Source organism: Cervus canadensis, chromosome 25 (genome assembly GCF_019320065.1).
Source record: "Cervus canadensis isolate Bull #8, Minnesota chromosome 25, ASM1932006v1, whole genome shotgun sequence".
Lineage (NCBI taxonomy): Eukaryota > Metazoa > Chordata > Mammalia > Artiodactyla > Cervidae > Cervus > Cervus canadensis.
Genome location: NC_057410.1, coordinates 45,854,758 through 45,873,874, shown reverse-complemented (window position 1 = coordinate 45,873,874; position 19,117 = coordinate 45,854,758). Strand labels below are relative to the sequence as shown.

The 19,117-nt window shown below is 36.4% G+C and overlaps 1 protein-coding gene across 2 annotated transcripts in view; it reads left to right on the top strand.

The window, feature by feature from the left end:
• The window catches only part of SYT1 (synaptotagmin 1), a 583,367-nt gene that overhangs the window by 181,622 nt on the left and 382,628 nt on the right, over positions 1–19,117 (top strand). For both annotated transcript variants that reach the window (XM_043447114.1, XM_043447113.1), the window contains exon 3: positions 12,269–12,327. The gene's annotated coding sequence lies outside the window, so the exon portion shown is untranslated. The remainder of the gene's footprint in view (positions 1–12,268; positions 12,328–19,117) is intronic.

Below are 19,117 nucleotides of genomic sequence, written 5' to 3'. Positions count from 1 at the left end.
GGTGCCTTGCCCAAAGTGTTCTATCAGCAAAATCTATTAAATGAAAATATATCATGAAGGAATCACATCAGATGCTTTGGTGAGGTTTTCACAGAGTAAAAGGAATAAGAATAATTGTTGAAACAATTATTATGTTTAAGTGGAGAGCTTTATGTTTATTATGTTGTCTTAAGTGGAGAGTCTTAAGTGAAAGTCTTATGTTTAAGTGGAGATGCAAAGTGATAGTGTCAGCTTAGATATATACCTTTATTATCATTAAATAGTGACTTGATTTAGCTAAGACAGGTTCAGGTTTCTTGAAGTATGTATTATGTCTCCAATAGTGTTACTTCAGTTCTTACCTCTAATATCTTGGTTACCTGCCAAGATAACCATCTAGACTTTTGAGGCTATTGCTTATATATATATATATATCCACATATATACACACACACACACAAATATATACATATTTATTCATTACAGAAAGAATAAAACATTTGTATTTAATAACAGAATAAATATTTATCTAAATTTTCAGGCTTGATTTACATAAATAACACCTACTAAATAAATCTTCAATAGTATAGACATGAATTAAAATAATATCAATATTATCTGCAATGAATTTAACCATGAATGCTATAATTATTTGATTCCTCTCATATTAAGGATCTATTTTTAAAAGTCTTTGGATTTTCCTGATCTAAACAGCTTATAAATTTTATTATATGCTTCCTGCAAAGATTTCTGCTCATCATTTTAATAATAAGATTAAAAAATTTGACGTTGTGGTAAACTGTACCTGGTGTGTTGATTGGGTCTTCCATAGCTTATCAGAAAACACCAGAAGAATTTTCCATTTTAGGCTTGAATGTCCCTAATTCACCATAGAGTCACCTCTTACTCCTTGTTAAAGTGATGATCCATATTAGTTCCCTATCATGTAGTTTTTGTATTAGACACATCACAGAAATAACCTTACTCTTTCTTGGTTGTTCAGTTGCTCCATCATGTCGGACTTTTGGGGACCCAATGGACTGCAGCAGCATACCAGACTTTGCTGTGCCTCACTATCACACAGAGATTACCCAAGTTCATGTTCACTGAATCGGTGATGCCATCCAACCGTTTCAACCTCTGTCACCCTCTTCTCCTTCTGCCTTCAATCTTTCCCAGCATCAGGGTCTTTTCCAATGAGCCAGCTCTTGACATCAGGTGGCCAAAGTATTGGAGCTTCAGTTTCAGCACCAGTCCTTTCAATGAATATTCAGGGTTGATTTCCTTTAGGACTGACTGGTTTGATCTCCTTGCTATCCAAAGGACTCTCAAGAGTCTTCTCCAGCACCACAGTTCCAAATTATCAATTCTTCAGCACTCAGCATTTTTTATGGTCTAACTCTCACATCCATGCATGACTACTGGAAAAACCACAGCTTTGACTATATGGACCTTTGTTGCCAAAGTGAGGGTTCTGCTTTTTTAATAACCTGTCTAGGTTTATCATTGTTTTTCTTCCAAGGAGTAAGTGTCTTTTAAGTTCATGGTTGCAGTCACCATCCACAGTGATTTTGGAGCCCTAGAATATAAAATCTGTCACTGTTGTTTCCCCATCTCTCTGCCATGAAGTGATAGAACTTGATGCCATGATATTCATTTTTGAATGTTGAGTTTTAAGGCAGCTTTTTCATGCTCCTCTTTCACCTTCATCAAGAGACTCTTGAGTTCCTCTTCTGTTTCTTACTTAAGGGTGGTCTCATCTGCTTATCGGGAGAAGGAAATGGCAACCCACTCCAGTATTCTTGCCTGGAAAAGCCCATGGATGGGGGAGCCTGGTGGGTTGCAGTCCATGGGGTCTCTAAGAGTCAGACATGACTGAGAGACTTCACTTTCCCTTTTCAGTTTCTTGCATTGGAGAAGGAAATGACAACCCACTCCAGTATTCTTGCCTGGAGAATCCCAGGGACAGAGGAGCCTGGTAGGCTGCCGTCTATGGGGTCGCACAGAGTCAGACACGACTGAAGCGACTTAGCAGCAGCAGTATCTGCATATCTGAGGTTGTTGATATTTCTCCTGGCAATCTTGATTCCAGCATGTGCTTCATCCAGCCTGGCGTTTCACATGCTGTATTCTGCATATGAATTAAATAAGCAGGGTGACAATATACATCCTTGACATACTCCTTTCCCAATATGGAACCAGTCCATTTTTTCCATATCCAGTTATAACTGTTGCTTCTTGACCTGCATACAAATTTCACAGGAGGCAGTTAGGTGGTCTGGTATTCCCATCTCTTTAGGAATTTTCCACATTTTGTTGTGATCCACACAGTCAAAGGCTGTAGCATGGTCAATGAAGCAGATATTTGTTTGGAATTCTTTTGCTTTCTCTATGATCCAACAGATGTTGGCAACGGATCTCTGGTTCCTTTGCCTTTTCTAAATCCAGCTTGAACATCTGGAAGTTCTCTGTTCATGTACTGTTGAAGTCTATCTTGGAGCATTTTGAGCATTACTTTGCTAGCATGTGAAATGAGTTCAATTGTGCAATAATTTGAATATTCTTTGGCATTGCCTTTCTTTGGGATTGGAATGAAAACTGACCTTTTCCAGTCCTGGCACTGCTGAATTTCCCAAATTTGCTAGCATATTGAATGCAGCACTTTAACAACACCATCTTTTATGATTTGAATAATCAGCTGGAATTACATCACCTCCACTAGCTTTGCTCATAGTGATGCTTCCTAAGGTCCACTTGACTTCTTATTCCAGGATGTCTGGCTCTAGATGAGTGATCATACCATTGTGGTTATTTGGGTCATTAAGATCTTTTTTGTATAGTTCTGTGTATTCTTGCCACCTCCTCTTAATATCTTCTGCTTCTGTTAGGTCCATACCATTTCTGTCCTTTATTGTGCACATCTTTGCATGAAATGTTCCCTTGGTTTCTCTACTTTCCTTGAAGAGATCTCTAGTCTTTCCCATTCTATTGTCTTCCCCTATTTCTTTGCACTGTTCACTTTAGGAAGGCTTTCTTATTTCTCCTTGCTATTTTCTGGAACTCTGCATTCAGTTCGGTATATCTTTCTTTTAACCTTTGCCTTTTGCTTCTCTTCTTTTCTCAGCTCTTTTTAGGCCTACTCAGACAACCATTTTTCATTTTTTGCATTTGTTTTTCTTGGGGATGCCTCCTGCCTCCTGCACAATGTTACAAACCTCCATCCATAGTTCTTCAGGCACTCTGTCTATCAGATCTATTTCTCACTTCCACTGTATAATCTGAAGGAAATTGATTTAGGTTATACCTGAATGGCCTAGTGGTTTTCCCTACTTTCTTCAATTTAAGTCTGAATTTTGCAATAAGGAGTTCATAATCTGAGCTACAGTCAACTCCCAGTCTTGTTTTTCCTGACTGTATACAGCTTTTCCATCTTTGCCTAAAAAGAATATAATCAATCTGATTTCAGAATCGACCATCTGGTGATGTCCATGTGTAGAGTCTTCTCTTGTGTTGTTGGAAGAGGGTGTTTGCTATGACCAGTGCGTTCTCTTGGCAAAAGTCTGTTAGCCCTTGTCCTGTTTCATTTTGTACTCCAAGGCCAAACTTGCCTGTTACTCCAGGTATGTCTTGACTTCCTCCTTTAGTGTTCCAGTCCCCTACAATGAAAAGGACATCTTTTTTTGATGTTGATTGTAGAAAATCTTGTAGGTCTTCATAGAACTATTCAACTTAAGGTTCTTCAGCATTAGTGGTTAGGGCATAGACTTGGATTACTGTGATATTGAATGATTTGCCTTGGAAACGAGCAGAGATCATTCTGCTCATTTTTGAGATTGTACCCAAACACCGCGTTTCAGAGTCCTTTGATGTCTGAGGGCTGGTCCATTTCTTTTAAGGGATTCTTGACCACAGCAGTTGATATAATGGTCATGTGAATTAAATTCACCCATTCTGGTCCATTTTAGTTTGCTGATTCCTAAAATGTCAACGTTCACTCTTGCCATTTCCTGTTTGACCACTTCCAATTTGCCTTGACTCATGGACCTAACATTCCAGGTTCTTATGCAATATTGTTCTTTACAGCATTGGACTTTACTTCCATCACCAGTCACATCCACAACTTGGCATTGTTTCTGCTTTGGCTCAGCCTTTCATTCCTTCTGGAGATATTTCTCTGCTCTTCTCCAGTAGCATACTGGGCACCTACTGATCTGGGGAGTTCATCTTTCAGTGTCCTATCATTTTGCCTTTTCATACTGTTCGTGGGGTTCTCAAGGCAAGAATACTGAAGTGGTTTGCCATTCCCTTCTCCAGTGGGCCACATTTTATCAGAACTCTCCACCTTGACCTGTCTGTCTAGGGTGGCCCTACGCAGCATGGCTCATGGTTTCATTGAATTAGGCAAGGTTGTAATCCATGTGATCAGTTTGGTTAGTTTTCTGTGATTGTGGTTTTCATCCTCTCTGCCCTCCAATTGATGAGCATAAGAGGCTTGTGCAAGCTTCCTGATGGGAGGGACTGGCTGTGGGGAAAACCGGGTCGTGTTCTGGTGGGCAAGGCCATGCTCAGTAAGTCTTTAATAAAATTTTCTGCTGATGGGTGGGGCTGTCTTCCCTCCCTGTATTTTGACCTGAGGCCAAACTATGATAGGGATGGATGATGGCAGTAACCTCCTTCACATGGACTTCAGCACGCGGGGCCTCCCAGGACTCTTGTAGTCAGTGCCCCTGACCCCTAGGCAGGCCACTGTCGACCCATGCCTCCTCCAAAGATGTCCAAGCACACACAGGCAAGTTTGGCTCAGTCCTGCTGGGGTCACTGCTCCTTTCTCCTGGGCCTTGATGCACACACGGTTTTCCTTGTGCCCTCCAAGACTCTGTTTCCTTAACCCTGTGGGATTTCTGTAATCAACTCCTTCTGACCTTCAAGATCAGATTCTCTGGGGATACTCAGTCCATTTGCTGGATCCCCAGGTTGGGAAGTCTGTTGTGGGGCCTGGGACTTTCACAGCAGGGTGAGAACTTCTTTGGTATAATTGTTCTCCAATTCGTGAGTCACCTGCCTGGCAGCTCTGTAGGGGAGCTAACGATGACCTCCTTCAAGAGGATTTAGACCAGATGCCACACCTCCCAAGATGCTATTGCCAGAGTCTCTGTCTCCATGGCAGGCCACTGCTTAGTACATCATTAACACAATGTGCTCAGTGCTGTGATACAGATATATGGGTTGGGATGCTATGGACAGGGACCTTTCTTCTGCTTCATTTGTCCCACGCAACTCCTAGAATAGTCCTAGAGAAATACAAGGACATTTGCTGAGTTTTGCCTATTAGAGAAATGGAGCTGTGAGTTGACATGGGACCTCCTCCAGTATATTGACAACAAGACTATAATTTGTATTCAGCTCGGAGAAGGTTTGTGCTTCCCCCGAACCTCTGCCAACCAAGTTTACTATTCTTAATATAATTAGCAGTTAAATGATTTCATTGCATTGACATTTTAGTCCATGTTTTGATTGTTAGTAAAATTAGATATCCACATGTGGTAGATGATATTCCATAGACTCCATTGGTCTGTTAAAGTGAATTATTGCATGATTATGTTCTGAGTCTCCCCTATTTCAAAGAGATGGAAATGATAATAATAAAATCATTTTCTTTTCAAAAATGACATGACCTTAAAGATGAAATTCCAGTGCTAGGGGATTCTATGGCAGAAACCACAGTGAGACCACCGAGAAGCCCAGTAAAAATTCACTTATATAATATGTAATTCCAAAAAAATTTTTATTTTAAATTGAAGATGGCTCTCGAGTTTTCTATCAGAAGGCCTAAAACTCAGGCCCTTATAATCCCTGCCTAGAATCCTGCCTGCAAGGGAATTTGCCTGTTCTAAGGAATTAGTTCTCAGGAATTAATCTTGATTGTATTCCTTTTGTCAGTGAAAATTAGTTGCCATTCGCATTAGACACCTAAAAGATCAAAGAGTAGAAGCTGAGAAAACAGCCTCACTTGATCTGCTGTTACTCTATTCATTATATCATTTCATGGGTGAAATGAAATGAAAGTCTCTTTCAAACCCAAGTAAAATAATGACAAATTTTTACATAAAATTTTATTGAAGTCTCCCCCAAACTTCTAATACTAGAAGACTCAACTGCTTTCTCTAGTGAAAAATTTATTATGACTTAACCATATATCCCCCATGTTAACTTATTGGATATTCATTTCTCTCAAATATATTTAGGCTTTTGCAACACCTTTGAGATCTATGTATAAATCATTAGTTTAGAATTGTATAGGATTGCATTTATGGTTATTTTAAGAAAAATGGTTTTATCAGAATGATGATTAGTTCTTACTTATAGTCAGTGTCTTATTTAGTTTCTTCTCCCTTTTGGTCTTTTCTATTTATCAATTTGTTTTCATTCACTGATAGGGGATCTAGAATCTGGTGTTCTGAAACTCTGACTTCATATGCATTTATTTTCAGAAGGGAAATCCCATGCTATGCTTTGAAATTCTTACCATTTCCAATATCCACGCATCTAATTCTAAGAACTAGTTTTTAAAAGGTGCTTTCTCCAAGTAACATTTTTTGGATTTTGTTTTAGTTTTTAATTTCTAAAGCTTTTAGATTAAATAAACATTGTCCAATTAAAGAGTTGAGAGTTTGGCTGTTTAAATTAACATGAACTTTGTGTTGAGTCATCACATAACATCTTTTAGCCATCCCTTTGGCAATTAGTTCTTAACTTTGATATTCACTCAAATTTGGTTGACTCTAGTTAGAAACAGAAAATGTATCTCTGCACAGCCATGACAGTGCATTTTTTACTTCCTGCCTGATTCTGTGTGAGCTATGTAGGTATTTGAAGTTAAAAATAGGAGGATGAATGTTTTATGCATCTCATAAATATATCCTTGAAGGTAGTCCCACAGTAGTAAATCCTTATATGTAGATGAAACGATTCTGTTGATTTAGAAATCTTTTGTTTAATGTAGGAATAATGCTATTCAGGTAGAATTTCCAGGAGTAGTAATGAATTTTACAAAGGTTATGTATTGAACATTCCTTGAAAAGACTTCTACTTTTAAGGCTTTTTTATTCTTTGGAGATTAGACATATTCAATTACTTTTTGAAATTAAAGATACCTCATTAAGTCAAATAACCTAGTGTTTGTCTCCTTAGGGTAGGTATTGTGTTACCCCATCTTACAGATGAAGCCATTAAGATGCAGAAAACATTTGAATTGCTTCAAGTGATACACATCAAATAAGTAGAAGACGAATGTCTAGAAAATAGATTTTCTACATTCTCAAAGTCCATTCCAACATTACAGAGACCTTGTTGCAAAGGAAAAATAGAATTCTGATACAGAGTTGAATGTAGATACTGACTCTACCACCTACTAATTCCAAATAAGTGGTGACCTAAGTTTGCTCATATGCTAATAGAGATTTAACACCTACTTCACCATGTCCTTGTGAAGATGGATGTGATAAATATATGCAGTCTGCTGAGTGCAGCTTATTAAATAGCAGTTATAATTACTTTTTAAAATCATCTGCTTCCCAGCAATGAATCCTTGAGGAGGGCATTTTTCATGTGACTATAAAGAGCCAGGATACCAATGAGCAAATTTGGGTTGTTGTTTGTACCTGTACACCTTTTTTAATGTACCAGCAAGAAAGAGATAACAAAGATGGTGTCTTGGAACTAGTTTAATGTGAGAAATTGCTTATTTTCTGTTTTATCTCTATGCTTGCTCCCCAATTAAATAGAAAGGACTGAAGATCACTTCGTCTCTAGCCCTGAACTTCCAGCTTGGTGTGTTTCCATGGTGCTGACCTGAGCCCATAAACATAGAACTGTAAAATTTTCACGCATACATCCCAACATCATGGTTATTTGGGCTTGAATTTGCAGTAAGTCAAGGTTCAAGTGTCAGTTTCTCTCTTTTGATCTTAAAGCTGTATCCAGAATTGCTGCCCAACTCTTCCCACCCAACCTCAAAAAATTGAGGTTTTCATTTCTTGTGACCTCATCATGTGTTATTAGGGCACGTGTGGTTTTTATAGCTACTTTGGAGCCCTTTGTAAAGCCCTTTGTGGGCTTCTCCTTTTTATAAAGCCAACAATTATGTCACCATCTATGTGATGTGAATATTCTCCACAGTCTCTAATTGTTGGAGCACCAGAATCTGCAGACAAATCAAAACCATCTGAAACTAGTCCGTTTGTTTTGTTTTCTCTTTCCCCCTTTCTCATCTTTTATACCCCTGACCACCCAGAGAGACACTAATTCTGCCATCAGCGACCCTTCAGCTTTCTGAAAGGGGCATCACCATCAGCAGTCTTGATTTGAACATTCAACCGTAAGACACATCCTGCTGTCTCTGACAAAGCTGGGAAAGTGGCCCCTCTCAAGTGGATCAGCCTTAACTGGCAAACTAATATCAAATCATAGCTTCAGGGGCCTTTCAGGATATTTGACTAGGCCTTTCTAGTTAAGAACAGTATACCTTTCATCCTCATGTGATAGATCCTTGATTCTCTTTCCAAAAAATGTGTGGAGGAACAGGTGCTGATAAGGAAACAAGGTCAGGGCTCCACAGCTGTCTCAGGACCGTCAACCGTGCTTGACGGGCACAAAGCCATTTTTTGGTGGCTCCAGACCACCCTACAGCAGAAAGCGAGGAGGAACTGAAGAGTTCTGGATGAAGGTGAAAGAGGAGAGTGAAAAAGTTGGCTTAAAGCTCACCATTCAGAAAACTAAGGTCATGGCATCCAGTCTATTTGCCTATTCATGGCAAATAGGGAAACAGTGGAAACAGACCCTTACTCCTTGGAAGGAAAGTTATGACCAACCTAGACAGCATATTAAAAAGCAGAGACATTACTTTGCCAACAAAGGTCCGTCTAGTCAAGGCTATGGTTTTTCCAGTGGTCATGTATGGATGTGAGAGTTGGACTATAAAGAAAGCTGAGCACTGAAGAATTGATTCTTTTGAACTGTGGTGTTGGAGAAGACTCTTGAGAGTCCCTTGGACTGTAAGGAGATCCAACCAGTCCATCCTAAAGGAAATCAGTCCTGGGTGTTCTTTGGAAGGACTGATGCTGAAGCTGAAACTCTAGACAGGAAGTTCTCATGTGCCCTTTACCTCAATCAACCAAATGTTTATATTTTATCCCATATGTCAGTTTCTCTTTCAGTATCATAAAACATGATATACCTATATATATATATATATATATATATATATTCATCATACTATATACCTATATATACATTCATCATATTATATGTGTGTAATACACAGTTCATATATTTTTCAAACCATTGGAGAACCAGTTGCAGACCGGGTATGATTTATCCTAAATACTTTAGCATATATTTCAATGCATTTCCTGAGTACAGGACATTCTCTTGCGTCATACAAAACAAGAATCAAACACAGGTAATACATCGCTGACATAATACCATTACCTAATTCGTAGTCCATATTCAAATTTCATCCTCTGTCATGATAACGTTCTTAATAGCTAAGTGTTTTGTCCCACTGGCCTAGGATCCAATCTAAAATCGTGTAATCCATTTAGTTGTCATGCTGTGCTTTACTTTTTTGTTTAAAAGCTTATATTCAGTCACTAATGACCTGGACAGTATCTCTTTTTAACGTAATTTCTGCAGGCTGACTACTGTTCCAAGAATAGGAAGTTAAGCCAAAGCTGGCTACCAAAATCCATTAGCAATAGGAAGATCTGTGCTGAGGAGACAGCACATCAGTTGCAAAGTGGTCACCCTGTTGTGACCACTTTGGACCTTAGAGGAAGACAGAACAAGAAAGACAACTCTGAATGTATCACTACTTTGCAGTTTTGAAATTTAAAACTTGGGAGAGAGATACTGTTGCCCTTCTAGTCAAAGAATAGTGTTTACAAGTCGCCACATTGCACAGATTTGCAGTAAGTACTTAAATCCAATCCTAAATAAATATTTAGCTCAGTGCTGTGCTAGTGAAACCTCAGTTAAAATCAATATTTTCATCAGAATGAAATACTGGAGATATTTTTTTAAAGTTTGGATGTAAATATTGTCATTTTTTAATCTAAAAGTCCTCTTTAAAAAAAAAAAAAGCTATGTATTTTCAAATGTCTGGAATTAAAGTGAATGCAATTAGTTCCTTCCCCTCAAAAAAAAAGCAAGTAACACAGACTTGTAGTATTTATGATGCCGAAAGCATGCAGTGTTTTCCTTAGTTCTGTAAATAGAATTATGATGAGGGCTACAGGGTTTCAGCAGTGATTTCTAGTCACCGTTGAACAATAGTAATCCCTAAGTCTCAGAAATTTTTCTTTTTTTTTTTTTTCCATGTCAGGCTTCCTTCTAAAACTAGATAAAAAGAACATGAAAGAGCCTTTGGTTTTTAAGTAAATGAACCTACCTAAACAGATTCATTTTATTTTTTTTTTTAAGTATTGTAATAACACACAAAAGTACCAAGTCTTGATGCCAGAAAACTGAGTTAGACCCACTGATAGCAATTACAGTACTGAAAAACCAGATAGATGACAGGAAGTACAAAATCTTCCCATGTTATTTTCACATTTTCCCTCTAAAAACAAGAGAGATGTCTACACATGCAAAGGACAGAAATTAGCTACCAGAAAAATACTATGCACATCCATATTCAGCACATAAATTAAAAATAAAGCAGTTGTTTGTTCCTTACAGTAGAACAGGCTTACCCATTCATCCTTGTGATAGATATGCATACAAGACCAAAATGAAATCGAATCCCTGCAGATGGCTCATAAGTCACAAAAACTGTTTTAATCTTTTCATGGCATCCCTTTGGGAAGCCTGCCCCTTGGTAAGTAATAACATGCAATATATATAATGTCAAGTATTGTTTAGTTTTTTAGTAGAAAGCCTTCTTTTGCTCTAAAAGATTTTTCCCCATATTTCTTACAAAGAGATTTATGTCACTGTGTTACCTTAATATGTACGTCCACAGCATTCTGTTGTAGCTTTTGTTTTACATAAGAAAAGTGTCAGTATTCAGGAACCATGTATGCAAATCTTATCTGAAATTGACTGTGGCTCAGAGTCATATTTTAAGAGGCAGTCAGGTAAATCTAAATGTAGTTTTACCGTTGCTGTTTCTAATGGATTTTGCTAGAAAACAGTTGAGTTTCAAGCAGAACTAAAATGAAAGGAGACCTTGGAGTCTTAACCATTGAACAGATGCTCTAAATGCAGCTTTGAAAATATAGCTGTCACTTCAGATCTTTTCCACTGAGTTCCTATGTAAGCCAATTGCCAGAGCTGCTGGCATTATAATGGTTTCATAGTTGTATGTAAAATAGACACTGTGAGAACTCATAAAACAGAGTAACTAGCCTATTATCAACCTATTTTTAACTATTCCATTGTCTTGGTTTTCATCCTACTTAAATATTTGGAAGAGCAAAACTAATGAGAACTTATAGTAAAAAGGTACTTGTGTACCACTGTGATATTGTTCATTTGTGAGTTGCTAACTTGTCAAACCAAATCAGAGATTCTTGAATCTTTATTACATTAAAACAATTCCTGATATTGACTCTTGGGAAGGATTTAATTTTCCTCTCTAAACTGAAAATTGTCCTTTCTGTGATGATGTAAGGTTTTTTCCTTATCCCAGCAGTATTTTATATATATGTGTGCATATAGATATAATGTATACAGATACTAGTATGTGTATGTATATATACTCACACTAGGAGATTCTGGAGCTGATTTGCCTCAGAAAATAGGCAAATAGATATAATATATTGAAGTGCTCTTAACTTGACTGAAAATATAAAATCTAAGAACATGAGATGTAGAAGTTTAATTTATAATAATTATATGATACTCAATATAGCGAGAGGTTAATTGACTAATGAATAAAATAATAGAATATTCTCCAACAATGTCTGTCTAAATTAGTAGCATTTCAGGTTTTTTTCAAGCTGAAAAACTATAATGTAGGCAATAGCATAACTTCCACAAAATCAGTGTATAAACTATACACAGAACCTTGGTCTCTAAATCTTCAACTTTAAAATCCCTATCTATCCATCTTATAGTATATCTACTAAAGTATATGCATGGTACTGTATTGTATTTGGATGTATATACTGCAAGGTGTTTAAGTAGAAATGTTAAATAATAAAATGAAGCAATTATAATTCATGACAATATGAAATGACTCTGCACTATGTGTATTCACCTAACCACTGTGCATACTGTTTCCTTTTAGAAAAAACACCAAAGAGAAAGAAAACAAAGAACAAAATACCCCAGAATTCCTAAAGAACAGTAAGTATTTTAATGAGACAATTATTATTCTAGAGCTTCTATAAAATTAGAAGACCTTAATTTTTTTTTTAATAGAAATGTTCACCTTGTTATTTTCTAAGATAAGAAACTAATATACTAAATAAAGTGCAGTCTTCTAAAACTCAATTTCAATTTACTGGAGCGAACTGATAATCATTTATCCTATAATCCTCTTAGATAAGGGGCCAGGGCAATCCTTGTGATACATATATGTGGCAGAAATGTTTATGTTGGTTCCATCATATCTTTTGACTAGCATCGTATCATTTTAAATTCTATAGAAGAAGAAAGTAATAAGTAAAATTTAATCAAAGTACCTCATCTTATCTTTTTGTGATACAAAATTTTTTTACTTCCAACAAAACTTTAAGCAGAATCAATGTGCTTGGCTTGTTTATAGTCATTAAATTAGAATTATTAAAATATAGCAACCATCTGCAGGCTTTAAAACAGAGCTTCATCTCATTAGTGCCTTTCTTTCCAATCTTTCACAGCTTAATTATGACCTGTATTTCCTTATATAGCTAATATTTGAAAGTAATGATTGCTTTTCTAAATATGTTTTTATTAAACAAAATAAGTGCATTTTTGATGACATTCTTTCTAGTAGAACTAGTAATATTATAATGATTTCCTAGATGTAAGCAATTGTAAATTTTAAATATGAGAAGAGCAAAAAAATAAATAAATATAGAAAAGCAGAACCCACTTCGATGAACCATGGTATATCACTGCTTAATACCCTGGTAGTTTTGAAATGAGTTTGCAGATGCATTTAGCTAAAACAGAATCACTGAAGTGAAATGAAGTAACAAGATAATAGGTCTATATCTTGATAAATATCAAAATAGAATAATCCAATGGGAAGGATGCATGATGCAAAAAAAGAAATTCATAAATAATTTTTCTAGGATATATACAAATTATACTTACATAGTAAGATTTTCTAACACCAGAACAACTTTAATGCATGAATTACATCTTAATTTTAAATAATTAAATACAAATAATCATGGTAATAATGATATAAATGTGATTCATCTTGTTTGTTTTTGAAGTGTGAGAGAAACAGGGAAAGAATTTTCTTTTACTTACCTATCCGAATAGTATCCTCTTGCTGCTTCACTCTACACAAAGTAAATAATTTAAAAAGGGTATTTTATCTCTTTATAATTTTATAAAATTGTTATGAAGCAAAATAATATGAATTAAAATGTTTCCCACATATATATTCAGTCAGTCAGTCAGTTCAGTCACTCAGTTATGTTAGACTCTTTGCAACCCCATGGACCACAGCACGCCAGGCCTCCCTGTCCATCACCAACTCCTGGAGTTTATTCAAACTCATGTCTATTGAGTCGGTGATGCCATCCAGCCATCTCATCCTCTGGCGTCCCCTTCTCTTCCTGCCATCGATCTTTCCCAACATTAGGGTCTTTTCCAATGAGTCAGCTCTTGGCATCAGGTGGCCAAAGTATTGGAGTTTCAGCTTCAGCATCAGTCCTTCCAATGAACACCCAGGACTGATCTCCTTTAGGGTGGACTGGTTGGATCTCCTTGCAGTCCAAGGGACACTCAACAGTCTTCTCCAACACCACAGTTCAAAAGCATCAAATCTTTGGTGCTCAGCTTTCTTTATAGTCCAAATACATCCATACATGACCACTGGGAAAACCAGAGCTTTGACTCGATGAAACTTTGTTGGCAAAGTAATGTCTCTGCTTTATAATATGCTGTCTAGGTTGGTCATAGCTTTTATTCCAAGGAGTAAGCGTCTTTTAATTTCATGGCTGCAGTCACCATCTGCAGTGATTTTGGAGCCCAAAAAAATAAAGTCTATCACTATTTCCACTGTTTCCCCATCTATTTCCCATGAAGTGATGGGACCAGACGCCATGATCTTAGTGTTCTGAATGTTGAGTTTTAAGCCAACTTTTTCACTCTCCTCTTTCACTTTCATCAAGAGGCTCTTCAGTTCTTCCCTTTCTGCCATAAGGGTGGTGTCATCTGCATATCTGAGGTTATTGATATTTCTCCCAGCTATCTTGATTCCAGCTTGTGCTCTCTCTGGCCCAGCATTTCTCATGATGTACTCTGCATATAAGTTAAATAAGCAGGGTGACAATATACAGCCTTGACGTACTCCTTTTCCTATTTGAACCAGTCTGTTGTTCCATGTCCAGTTCTAACTTGCTTCCTGACCTGCATACAGGTTTCTCAAGAGGCAGGTCAGGTGGTCTGGTATTCCCATCTCTTTCAGAATTTTCCACAATTTATTGTGATCTACACAGTCAAAGGCTTTGGCATAGTCAATAAAGCAAAACAGATGTTTTTCTGGAACTCTCTTGCTTTTTCGATGATCCAGTGGATGTTGGCAATTTGATCTCTGGTTCTTCTGCCTTTTCTAAATCCAGCTTGAACATCTGGAAATTCATGGTTCACATACTGTTGAAGCCTGACTTGGAGAATTTTGAGCATTACTTTACTAGCGTGTGAGATGAGTACAATTGTGTGGTAGTTTGAGCATTCTTTGGCATTGCCTTTCTTTGGGATTGGAATGAAAACTGACATTTTCCAGTCCTGTGGTCACTACTGAGTTTCCCAAATTTGCTGGCATATTGAGTGCAGCACTTTCACAGCATCATCTTTTAGGATTTGAAATAGCTCAACTGGAATTCCATCACCTCCACTAGCTTTGTTCATAGTGATGCTTCCTAATGCCCAGTTGACTTCACACCCCAGGATATCTGGCTCCAGATAATTGATCATACCAACATGTTTATCTGGATCATGAAGATCTTTTTTGTACAGGGCTTCTGTGTATTCTTGCCACCTCTTCTTAATATCTTCTGCTTCTGTTAGGTCCATACCATTTCTGTCCTTTATTGAGCCCATTTTTGCATGAAATTTTCCCTTGGTATCTCTAATTTTCTTGAAGAGACCTCTAGTCTTTCCTATTCTATTGTTTTCCTCTATTACATTGCATTGATCACTGAGGGAGGCTTTCTTATCTTCCTTGCTATTCTTTGGAACTCTGCATTCAAATAGGTATTCTTTCCTTTTCTCCCTTGCCTTTTGCTTCTCTTCTTTTCATAGCTATTTGTAAGGCCTCCTCAGATAGCCATTTTGCCTTATGTCTTAACCTCCAAAGAGTTCATGAGTAAGGAGTGTCAGTGCATTGAGTAAAGCATGATATAAATCAAAGAGACTGGATGTGACAATAACTATTTTTCTTGTTTTTATCTATAGACTATGTGCTTGTGTTATAAGTCCATGACTAGTAAATGAGCTTTTACAACTTTCATTTGAAACAAACATTACAAAATGGAAAATGTTTATCATAGGAAAGTCATACAGACCACCTGCAATTTTGCTTCAAAACCCATAGCTTAAGAACAATTTGGTAATTGACAAAATATTACTAAAGATTTTTAGAGCACATTGTACTTGTGTTTCACAAACTTCTTGCACTTAAGAAAATAAGGACAGAGGATAATTTTGTATATTGTGTATTAATAATTTTCTTCTAAATTGCTGAATACTCAGTGGTGCTTTTAAGAACTCAATGGGTCAGCTCTTTATAGACTCTAAATACACTGGAAAATAATAATACAAAGAGGATACATTTGAAAAAATCAGATGCTCGGGAAGGTTTCCTAGAAACTATTCACATTATTCTAGATTTGTTAAACCTCCTTAAATACTATTGGGATTGATGGAAGAAACTTATCTGGTCTAACGTTATTTTATAGTCATTGCCTCCTGTAATATCCTCATTTAGAGAGGGGCAGGTAAGACAAGTCATTTATCTATGCTCTTGTATTCTAGTGATGGAATCAAGGAAAATTCTGACTTTATTAACCACCCACTGTTTTTCCTATCTGTCATATTAGCTGAAAGCACTTATAGAAAAACTGAGGGTCTTAAACCAGTTCAAGAATCATCTTCTCAAAATTTAAACTTCTTTCAACCAAAGCTCTAATGAAAATTTATATAAATAACAATGCCTACTCTCTACCTGCCAAAAATTTTGTCATATGGTTCATTAGGATGATGTTTATAGCAGAAAGAATTAGAGTTAGAGAATCTGAGTTTGAATCTAGACTTCATCAACTCCTCCTCTCATAGTGAAAAGTCCTGGGGAAGATGATGACATTCAAGATGACACAGCTAAATTACTACTGGTAAACAATGATACATACACTCACTCTACCTTCAGCAACAGTTAAGCAATTATCTCTTTAAGTCTCTACGCTTGTATCTGGATGATGAAAAATATTTTTCCAATCTACTTCCTGAGACTTTCTGAGAGCTAATTAGATTGCCACAGTGATGCATAATTACAAATTTTGATTATTACATTGTTATGTAAAACCCTACAGTATGTTTCTTTAAAGAGAACAACTTCCTATTGTGTGAAAATTTGCCTTTACTGTTTTGGAAATCCAGTATTTCATTTACAACTGTCGTTGCTGATGAAATCAGTTTTTGATTGACATCTGTTTTAGACAGTAATAGTCATCAAGCAAAAAATTCCCTTTTTCTTGAATTTATAATTTACCCTTAACCTTGATCGGCTTTCTCACACATAGACCTGAGAGACATCTTATTAAAAAAGGAGAGAGTAGGGAAGGAAAAGGAACACTTATTGGGTTTAGTTTGTGTCAGATGCTTTCCTAATTACACAATTAAATTTCACTTGGTATCAAAAGAACTCCTCCTTTGTTGTAATGGTTTTGTAGATGATGAAAGCAAGAATTGAAAGCCTTATAAAGTTAGCCTAACTTAGTAAGCAGCAGAGTTACCATTTGAACTCAGCTCTGTATGATTTACCCCTTTTCAAGTTTTCACTCTCAAGTAAGGCCTTAACAACTGAAAAGGCAAAGCCTGTTTCATTTTCCAGCCATGAGTGATGGCATGGTGGGAGGAGGTAAAGTAAAGAATATATCACTTATTAAAGTGTTAGTTCTCCGTGAAGAATATTTGACGTACATGTAATACTACTTTATCACTTTTTACCGCAAACATTAGACTGCATCATGCCTATTTGTCCCTTATATGATAAAATTAAAGCATGGTAGGATGATTTAATTATTAAAGATGATCTTTAGATAGAAAAAGTAGAACCAAAATTGAAATGAATGACAGCCTTAAGTATAAAAGATCACCTAAAGAAAGAGAACTGTATTTATTCTACATTTTACTTGTAAATTAATTGACAATTAAGTGGATGCTTACAAGATGTGCTTCTTAGATTTTTATACTTATGACATTATCTGGACTTATTTGCTTAAAATGTTTGGTCAAATTTTGGAAGTTGATTCCTTTGTTTATTCATTATTCTTTTTTAGTAGTTGCTAGGGAGTGTCTGTGGTCTACACTGTTCCAGGTGTTAAAATACGGGTGTGATTAAAGAACAGCCTCTGTCATCAAGTAGCTTTTATTTAGAGTAATTACAAATATTGCAATGTCTATTTTATAAAGAGAATAATAGTACTTTGACTTACCGTAATGGAAGATAGTCATCTGATGCACCATGGTCAGAATCACTTTGTCTTACTAAATGACTGAGAATTTTGTCGCTTTATTTAGGACATTGGGTAAGATGGGTTTCCCACAATCATTATTATTCATGATAAAGCAAAATTAAACTCTCTTTCATGATTTGGGGCATTTTCTAGACCACCTAAATAGGAGCCTTCCGTAATCATATTATAGCCTTGTACTGGCTTTGGGAACTCACTGTGTTCAAAACTCAGCTCCATTTTTTGTCAGCAATGGGATTTAGGACAATTTAGTAAAGCCCGTAATTTTAAGTACTGCATTGAATTTAGCTCTTATACTTATTCAACAGAATTCGATAGAAACTTTAAGAAGCTTTAAGTTTTGATTGGATGATTAGTCTTTTGTGTTGTTGTTTGTTCTGAAATTTTTTTCATCTTTCATAACTCTGATATACAAGTTATATAGTTACAATAGAGAAGGGGAATTGCTTTAAAAATCAGCAATGTGGTTTTAAAAATATGTGGAGTCTAAAGTTAGTAAGATTTTAAAACAAATGACTCAGCTATCTGAGTGATTAATGTTAAATCTGATCGGCTCTAACAATGAGATTTATTTACCTATTTGTCTGCGCTGGGGCATTATTTTGGGTTGCATTATTCATTTTGGTAATTAGGAACGTTGGCAGTGGAGGGAGGAGCTGCATTCAGATCCTTTTTCTGCCACTTACTTGCTGAAGGATCTCAGCAACTTCTTTGCTTCAATGTCCTCATATGTTGCAATGGAGATAATAAATCCTACTTTATAGTTTTCATGTGAGAATTCCAGAATTAAATGTTTATTACACAAGTTAATACAATAATACCAGCAAATAGTACTTCTGTGTTATATTGCTATTTAAGATATTTCCTTTGCAATATAAGAGGGGAATTCTTTTAAAATCCTAAAACAAATACAAATCTGCAAGGACTAAAAAGGAAGGGAAGTATGAAGGAAGAGGAGGAATGAAGGCTGGTTAGAAATCCTGAATGCAAGATGAAATTTGGTTTTGATACAGTAGGAGTCTACCATGAGCCATCTCCTAGAAGGCCTCTTTCTCCCTAAAGCAAATGCTACTGAAATGAGACAAGGTCAATAGCACGGCTCCCTCTCAGAGAGGTCAAAAGTAAGACTTGAAACACTTTGACAGTTTTCATGGTTCTTAAATTAAATTGAATCAGGATGCACCCTGATGTGAATGGTACCAAAAACGCTTTCTACCCTGCCA